A 9,452-nucleotide genomic window follows, 5' to 3' on the forward strand; every position below is an offset into this window, starting at 1 on the left:
ATGAAGATGCTTATAGTGATCAAATTGTATCCTTTCTCTCTTTATAGTGTGAAACACTTGAGAACAACAAAATATTTGTTCACGAATATCTTTGGTCATGATCTGGCAGGTTTGGATTTCTGTTTGTCTTTTTGGTAAAACTGAATGTCATTGTAACACATCTTGTTAGATATTTCTTTCATATAAGGAAACGTACTTGTCAAGTAGATTATTTGACGCGCAGCATTGTGCAGATCTTAACGAGATATCTGCTGCAAAAGTTGTTTAGCCCTGGAGTTGCTGGTGTAACAAGCAACCAAACGATTCTCTATCTTGATCTTCCCTCTAATATGGTCCCTCTCTCTCTCTCTCTCTCTCTCTCTCTCTCTCTCTCTCTCTCTCTCTCTCTCTCTCTCTCTCAAACAATCACTCCTTCACACACATGCACAAATGTATTAGTCACCATTATTTGGCAGTGTGTTATTAATAAACAAGTTTCTGTAAAGTTGTTAATCAAGAGTGTCAGGAGGGACTTGTAACTACACATGGTATCATGATTACTAAAGTTTAATCAAGTTCCTTAGTACCTTTGTTTTCATAGTAACCTCTGTTTTCATAGTATTTTCTCTACATCTTTACATTTCTAGTCATATTTCTTGGTAGTAATATGGAAAATGGTGGATGATGTTCCAATGCAGACTTAGTTCCTAATGCATTTTTGTAGGTTGGTTCTTTCTTGATGGGGTGGTTGGGTGTTGTTTTCAAAAGAGATATATCCTATACGTCCGACAATTTGGCCATTCGAATTACTTAGGAAGCCTTACAACTTTCAACGGTTGGAACCAGAAAATGCTTGAACTCAGTGTTGAACACCATTGGGTGTTTGCTCTGCTCGGTTTTCTAATGGGTAAGATGTCATATTCTAAAGAATTGCTGCAGTAGACATGTGGCTGGCTATGGCAAGCATGGTGTTTGATTTTCATTTGAACCTAGATGGTTTAAGCTTTGATGCTTATTATCCATGAATTAATCACAAACCAAATGTAGCTCAAATTGCTGGACTAATCCTTCTCTTTTATGTGACGGATTATATCGGTTTGTTTCTTGCGGCCTACTCAATCATTTTTAGGGTAGAGACAGCAAGGGGTTTTAGGCATCTTCTTGATAGGAGCTTAATATGTGGTGTCACTAGCTCTAGAAGGAGCTCGAGGGTTGATAGCTATAAGCGTCACCTGGTAGCTTTAGCAGTATTCTTGCTTATGCTAGGTGCTCTATGGGGTGTGAGTGGAATATTGTTGAGAGAGGAATTTAATAGCGACAGCAGCGAGGTGTAACTGTGGTTGGGTTGCATAGTTGGACCTCTTGGTGTGTGGATCCAGTGGTTCTTAGCCTGGCTTAATGGACGTGGATTAGGGATGGCGGGGTTGTTTAAATGGGTTCTATTTGGTACTCTAAGTGCCAATGTTTCTGCAGCTTGTATCATGGTTGCCCTGTCTACTGTGAAGAAAGCGGTAAGTTCTTGTGATATGATCTCTGTCCATATCCACATGATGACTTGATCCTCACCATTATCAGATTGCAGAGAGAGGCTTGTTTTCCATACAAGTTCTTGATAGAGAGAGAGACATTTGAGAGAGAATAACAATTTTAGAGAGAGAGAATTGTGTTTTGTATATTCATCATCATCATTTTACATCAGTACATATATATATATATATATATATATATAGACAAGGTTTTCCTTGGTCACTAAGTGAGCTAACTGTCAATAACAAACTTAACCAACATAGGCACCTTAATCTATGTACACTTGTCATCATCTGAAATAACTAATACATCTTTACATCCCCCCCACAATCTCATGCTTGGATGAACCAAGCATCAAATTGAAACAAAGGTGCAACAAAACCCTTAGTGAGAATATCTGCAAACTGTTCTTTGGAAAACACATGAGAAACATTCAAATCTCCTCGGATCACCCTTTCCCTGACAAAGTGATAATCTATCTCAATGTGCTTCACTCGAGAATGAAAAACAGGATTGGAAGACAAAGCAATTGCTGAAATATTATCACAGTAGATCACAGGTGCAGTGAATAGAGAAACATGAAGATCACACAATAATTGCCTAATCCATGCCGATTCTACAGCTGCAATAGCCAGGGCTATATATTCTGCCTCAATTGAAGATCTTGACACTGTGTGTTGCTTCTTAGAGGCCCAAGAAATTGGACTAGAACCAAAGTACACAATATGACCAGAAGTTGATCTGCAATCATTAGGATTACCTGCCCAATTTGCATCACTGTATGCTTGCAGATGCAATTTTCCAGGTTTGAAGCTAAGACCATAGTCTATTGTGCCACTGAGATACTGAAGAATCCTCTTAACTGCAACAACATGAGAATTCATAGGATTGTGCATAAACTGACGGCATTGGTTCACTGAGAATGCTATGTCTGGCCTTGTAAAGGTTAAATACTACAAGGCACCAACAATGGTCTGATATTGCTCTAGATTATGATATGGAGTGCTATCATCCTTGAGGAGTCTGTGATATAGCAGGCAAGGTGTAGGACAAGGCTTTGAATCTTACAAGTCAACTTTATCTAACAAATCGTTAATATATTTGGACTAAGAGACAAACAGGCCAGTAGACTGATAAGTGATTTGTAAACCCAAAAAATACTGCAACTGCCCTAAATCCTTCATATCAAATTCCTTGGTTAACTCCACAATTGTATCAATTATCATTTGAGAACAACTGCCTGCAAGGATGATATCATCCACATAAAGTAACAATGCAACAATACCAGTAGTTGACAAACAAGGAAGGATCTGCAAATGAGGACTTAAAGCCCAAACCAGGCAAATAACTTGTAAGCTTTACATTCCACGCTCGGGGAGCTTGCTTCAAACAATATAGTGACTTATTAAGCTTGCAAACATATTGAGAAGGATGAATAAAGCTATGAAAACTTGGAGGTTGTGCCATATACACTTCTTCATTTAAGTCACCATGCAGAAATGCATTCTTAACATCTAACTACCTTAAAGACCAATTAAATTGTGCTGCCAAAGCCAAAATTAACCTCATAGTAGTGGGTTTAACTACAAGACTGAAAGTCTCACAGTAATTAATGCCTTCCTCTTAACTATACCCTTTGGCAACCAATCTAGTTTTGTGTCTAGCTATAGACCCATCAGGGTGTCTTTTGATCCTATATACCCACTTGCAACCAACCAAATTTTTCCCAGAGGGTAAAGGAACTAAGCTCCAAGTCTTCAGATCATGAAGAACGTCTATCTCTTCTTGCATAGCTACTTGCCACTCAGGAAATCTACTAGCAGACTTGTAGGAAGTAGGTTTAATTGCATTTGTAGGTGATTGAACAGTTGTTGAGAACACTTTCTTCTTGGAAATCCCACTTTTGGACCTAGCTTGCATGGGATGCAAACTAACTGAAGTTATTGGAAGGACAATAGGAATATTTTCTAGTTGAAAATCTGGATCAACAAGGATTGGAGACTATGTAGATACTTGAGGTTCTGGCTCATAAGGTAGAATAGGAGTAGAGGAATCCAAAGACTCTGAGGCACTAGACGGAAGAAAATGAAACAACTATGTGGCATTAGGGGTTCTTGAATTTGAAGACTCTGAGGCCGTAGAGGATAAAACATGTCAAGAAAGTGGTTGAGGAGGAATAACTGTGTTGTGTGAAGTAACTAATGGAGGTAATGCATGTGGAGCAGTGACAGATACCCTTTGCTGAGATGAAATGTTATGAGGTGCAGTGGATGAATGCTGAAGATTTGAAAAAGGAAAATCAAATTCATCAAATAGAACATGTATGGAGACAATGATCTTGCTAGTATGAAGATTTAGACACAAGTACCCTTTATATTGGCCCGCATATCATATAAATACATACTGAGTTGTTTTAGGTTGCAACTTAGTAGTATTGTATGGTTTTAAAAATGGATAGCATGCACAACCAAAGATTTTAAGATGAGAAATCTGAGGAGAGGTACCATACAAGCATTGATATGGTGATGACATGTGCAAGGTTTGATAGGGCATTTGATTTATGAGATACATAGAAGCAGCACATGCATGAAACCAATACTTAGAGGGCATTGAAGCATTTTGTAAAAGTGTAACAGCTGTTTCAAGAATATGTTTATACTTTCTTTTTGCAAGACCATTTTGCTCGGGGGTATAAGGGCATAATTTTTTATGAACCATACCCTTGTCAAGTAAAAATTGTTTGAACTTGTGACTGGAATATTCACCTCCTCCATCACTTTGATAAAAGTGAGTATTCAAAAATTGATAAAAGTGAACAAAAAGACTGAACACTTCACTTTTATTGATTAATGAAAAAATCCAGGTGAACCTAGTATATTCATCCACAAAGGTAACATAGTATTTGTAACCTTCAACTGAAACAGTAGATGAAGGCCCCAAACATCACTATGTATAACCTCCAAGGGTTTTACAGTTTTATTTGCAGGAAAAACAAAAGGGAGTCTTGTAAACTTGCCCTTTAAACATGATTTACAAACAGAAGACACATGAGAAACAAGCATATGTATATTGGATTGTTTCAACATTGCAGATGTCATAATGTTGGAGGGATGTCCTAGCCTGTGGTGCCACAACATTATTTTGACTTGCTTGCCAAGAAAACATGAATGTGTTGCAAGTAATGCAAATGATTGTTGTGCTTGATTTATGAGGTGTTGTGGAATATATAAGGGAATGGGGTACAAGCCATCCCTACATAGTCCCTGGAGAAAGATTCTCCCTGTGACCTTGTCCTGGATCCAATAATAAAATTCATCACATATAAATCTGCATTTGTTATCCTTACATAGTCTATAAATGGATAATAAATGCTGAGATATATGGGGAACATGCAGAATTTTCTTCAGTTCAAAAGCATATTGAGGTGTCCTTAATGTACTGGAACCAATATGAGAGATGTGCAAACTTGAACCACTGTTGTAGTTACTGTATTTATGTTAGAGAGTGGGTTTGATAGATTGAGATTTGCCAAATCAGAAGTTATGTGGGAAGTTGCTCCTGTATCTACCACCCAAAATTGCTCATGTGGTACAGATGGTTGAAAGGTAGTATACATAGCAGAAAGATTGGTAGATGGAGCCCTTCCTTGATATGAAAAGTCAACTATGTGATAACATTGCAAGGCAGTGTGTCCAAATTTTCAGCAAATTTGGCACTGCGGCTTGGAAGATTGAGTATAGGAAAATAAATGTCTCTGAAAGCAGTCAGCTACAATTTGCCCTCGTTTGTTACAAATCTGGCAAGTAGGAATATCATAACCATGATCAGGGCATGTGGACACATGAGGCTTTCCAGGACCAAGAATCCTTGCACTTGAATTTGAGAAACTAGGATTGCTTCTGTTATTGGAACTGTTGTTATTTATGCCTCTTCCTCGACCTTTATAAGAAGAACTGTATCCACCATTGTAGTTAGAAGAGCCACCATTATAATTGCCAGTGTTGTTTGATCCACTAGTATTATGATTTTGTGATTGAGATTGAGTGGATTCTTCTCTAAGCATCAAAGCCTTTCCCTTGTCTTTCTTGTCATTTGCCATCATGGCTGACACAAAGGTGTCATTCACAAAGATATTTTCAACGGTAGCTTCTTCTGCCAAGAGTTGGGATCTAAAATCCTTTAGTGAGATCACATTATCTCTTCCCTTTATAAATGTTTGAAAGGTATTGTACTCAGTAGGCAAACCTTTAAGTGCCAAGATAACAATGTCATCATCTTCAAAAATTACTCCTGCTGCTGAGAGATGATCCCTAACATCTTTGATCCTTTAAAGATACTGAGAGATTGAATCAGAACGTTTCTTTATATTTCGCAACTCATTTTTCAATTGAAAAATGATGGCTTTGGTAACCGTAGAGAATCTATCCTTCAAATTAGTCCACATATCATGAGAATTGAGACAACCAATGATGCAGGACATGGTTGTTAGAGACAATGTAACAACAAGTAACTGCATAAGAGCATGATCATGCATTTTCCAAATATGAAATTCCTCAGTTTTAACACCTTCAACATCATAATCATCTCTAAATCTTGTAGGACATGTTCGAGATCCATCAACAAAGTTGAAAATGCCATGAATTTCAAGAAGCAAATGAATTTGATAGTTCCACACAAGACAATTTGTATCATCAATCTTCACAGTGACAAAATTAGAGACATTCAGAATGAGATTTGTAATAGGAGATTGTACAATTTGTAATTGTGCGGTAGTCACCATGGTTGTAGAAAAAAATATGCAAAGATTCAAGAACTAGTGAAAGAATCACATAATTAGGGTTTCAGAGAGAAAATTGAGCAAAATTACTCAAGAAATTCAACTCAGAGACGAATTTGGAGGAAGAAAGCAGATATCAATTCAACAACTTTTAGTCATGCAATTGATCAAATAGTTGGTGAGCATAATCTCGTAAAAACGTTATAGAAGAACTGAGCAGAGAAGAGAAGTCGCAATTCAATGAAGAAAGAGATGAGAGCAGAAGATCACACCAAACAATACAGATCAAGAAGGTGGAAGCAAGAAGCAGCGCATGATCGGAAGATCTCCAGTATCAGTAAAGATACCATATCAGATTGCAGAGATAGGCTTGTTTTCCATACAAGTTATTGATAGAGAGAAAGGCATTTGAGAGAGAATAACAGTTTTAGATAGAGAGAAAGAGAGAGAATTGTGTTTTGTATATTCATCTTCATCATTTTACATCTGTACATAGATATATATAGACAAGGTTTTCCTTAGTCACTAAGTAAGCTAACTGTCAATAACAAACTTAACCAACATAGGCACCTTAATCTATGTACACTTGTCATCATCTGAAACAACTAATACATCTTTACAACCATTACTTTCGTGTGTTATGGTCTCGTGTTCGGGAAGCTTACAGTTCACATATATTTGTCACATTATAAACAACCAAGCATGTTAGTTTGGATTTTTATTATCTCGTCGAGGTTTTAAAAGCATTTTGAAGTGTACTTGTTTCTATTGCAATACTTTGTGTGTTACCTTTGTCCTGCATTGTCTTGATCCATGCTCATGGTTGTTTTATAGAAAATCTAACAAAATCTAATGTGTAGAAGTTTTTCTGTTTGCGCAGGTGAACACTAAGTTTGCGACATTGTTGCAACAGGCATGCAATTTGGATTTCTGAGTTGCCTGAGTACTGTTTCTACCTTCATTGCTGAGTTCAATGCAATGAGAGAAAGCTAATACACTTGGAGAGCGTACGCATATGCCATGCATTGTTACAATATACACCTCGTTTGGTTTGGGGATCCTGATATATTGTGTGTGTGTGTGTATATATATCACATATGCCTTGGCTACAATATGCACCTCGTTTGGTTTGGGGATCCTGAGATATATTGTGTGTGTGTGTGTGTGTATCATTATGATTTTCATTGACTTGTTTCTTGTGACGCTTGCATGTGTGGTTTTTTTTAGCTAAATTGAGCTTTTCATTTTTGTTTACAAACCCTTAAAAATCACAGGTGTTTTTACCTTTAATTTGTCCCTTTTTATAATTTCTTGTTTTTCTTGCTTAAGGAAACTATTTCTTTTTTTGTATATATCAATTTTTGGAGATTCTTTCTGACTGTTGTTGATGTGGTGCGTTGATTTTTGGTTTCTGCAAATGATCATCCATAGGTCATTCGCATTATTCTATTCATTTGTTAAGAGTTTAGATTGAATATTTTCCCCTAGTTTTGTTTGTTATATTGAATTTGGTTATTATGATTAGCTTTTTTTCATGAATTTGGTTATTATGATTAGACTAGAGCTTATTGTATTTGTTTGGTTAATTAAGGTACTTTGTTGCTTTATTCACGCATTGCATATTATATGATTCGGATGGTTTTTGTTAAGTATGTCTTGAATTAGTTTTTTGTTACTGCTATGCTTCCATCATACTACAACAAGAAATTGGAAAAGTGAAGCCCAAGAGTGATTATTGCGCTTGGACTTTGGAAGAGAGCAAAGTGTTGTTACAATTGTTTGTTGAAGCTACATTGCATGGATGGCGTGATGCTAATGTGCAACTTTTTCTCTTGTTTTTGTGTGTTTTGAACAATGCACTTATTAGAGTTTTGGACCCAGCTGATTTCGCAGTTCAAGTTTTGCTTTGATTTTCTTTTATTCTAATTTTTTTGGCCTTCAATATTTTGTAGTTACGAGCTTTTGTTCGTTTTGGACTATTTTTTGGGCATTTTTTGTATTTCTGAGGCCGATCATTGCATAACAATTGTGTTTGACTTACAGGCTTGAAGAGTCCTCACAGCTGTATTTCAGAAGCGGTTTCTTGTGCGCTTAGGTAAAATATACAGTAAATGTTTCATTTTTCCACTTGCATGTTTGTTTCTTTCTGTATTCTTACTGTTGTTCAAGTTAACTCATTTCAACCACTCTTGATTTTGGTTTTTCTTTTTTATTTGAGAAGTTTTCGGGTTAGATGTGTGTGTTTTGCATATGTTATATACATGTACATCATTGTATATATTTGATTTTCATTGACTGGTTTCCACCACTCTACATGTGGGTTTTTCTTTTCGATTTCAGAATTTTCGGGTTCTATGTGTATATATATATATATATGTGTGTGTGTGTGTGTGTCTATATATATATATATATATATATATATATATCATTATGATTTTCATTGACTTGTTTCTTGTGACTCTTGCATGTGTGGTTTTTCTAGCTAAACTAAGCTTTTCATTTTTGTTGACAAACCCTTAAAAATCACAGGTGTTTTTACCTTTTATTTGTCCCTTTTTATAATTTCTTGTTTCTCTTGCTTGGGGAAACTGTTTCTCTTTTTGTATATATATCAACTTTTGGAGATTCTTTCTGACTGTTGTTGATGTGGTGCGTTGATTTTTGGTTTCTGCAAATGATCATTCATAGGTCATTCGCATTATTCTATTCATTTGTTAAGAGTTTAGATTAAATATTTTCCCCCAGTTTTGTTTGTTGTATTGAATTTGGTTATTATGATTAGACTAGAGCTTACTGTATTTGTATGGTTAATTAAGGTACTTTGTTGCTTTATTAACGCATTGCATATTATATGATTCGGATGGTTTTTGTTAAGTATGTCCTGAATTGATTTTTTGTTACTGCTTATGTTTCCATCATACTAGTAATTAGAAATGGGAGATGAACAACAAGAAATTGGAAAAGTGAAGGCCAAGAGTGATTATAGCGCTTGGACTTTGGAAGAGAGCAAGGTGTTGTTACAATTGCTCATTGAAGCTACATTGCGTGGATGCTGTGATGCTAATGGTTTGCTAACCAAAGATATTGTGACGACAAGAATACTTCCAACACTTAATGAAAGACTAAAGTGTAATAAAACTTATAAGCATTACACAAGTCGAATGAGATA

General features: G+C 36.1%; 1 pseudogene; it reads left to right on the forward strand.

Moving 5' to 3' along the window:
• On the forward strand, positions 1–8,193 carry LOC114826288 (fluoride export protein 1-like; annotated as a pseudogene).
• The last annotated feature ends 1,259 nt before the right edge of the window (positions 8,194–9,452 follow it).

This window comes from Malus domestica, chromosome 08 (genome assembly GCF_042453785.1).
Source record: "Malus domestica chromosome 08, GDT2T_hap1".
Lineage (NCBI taxonomy): Eukaryota > Viridiplantae > Streptophyta > Magnoliopsida > Rosales > Rosaceae > Malus > Malus domestica.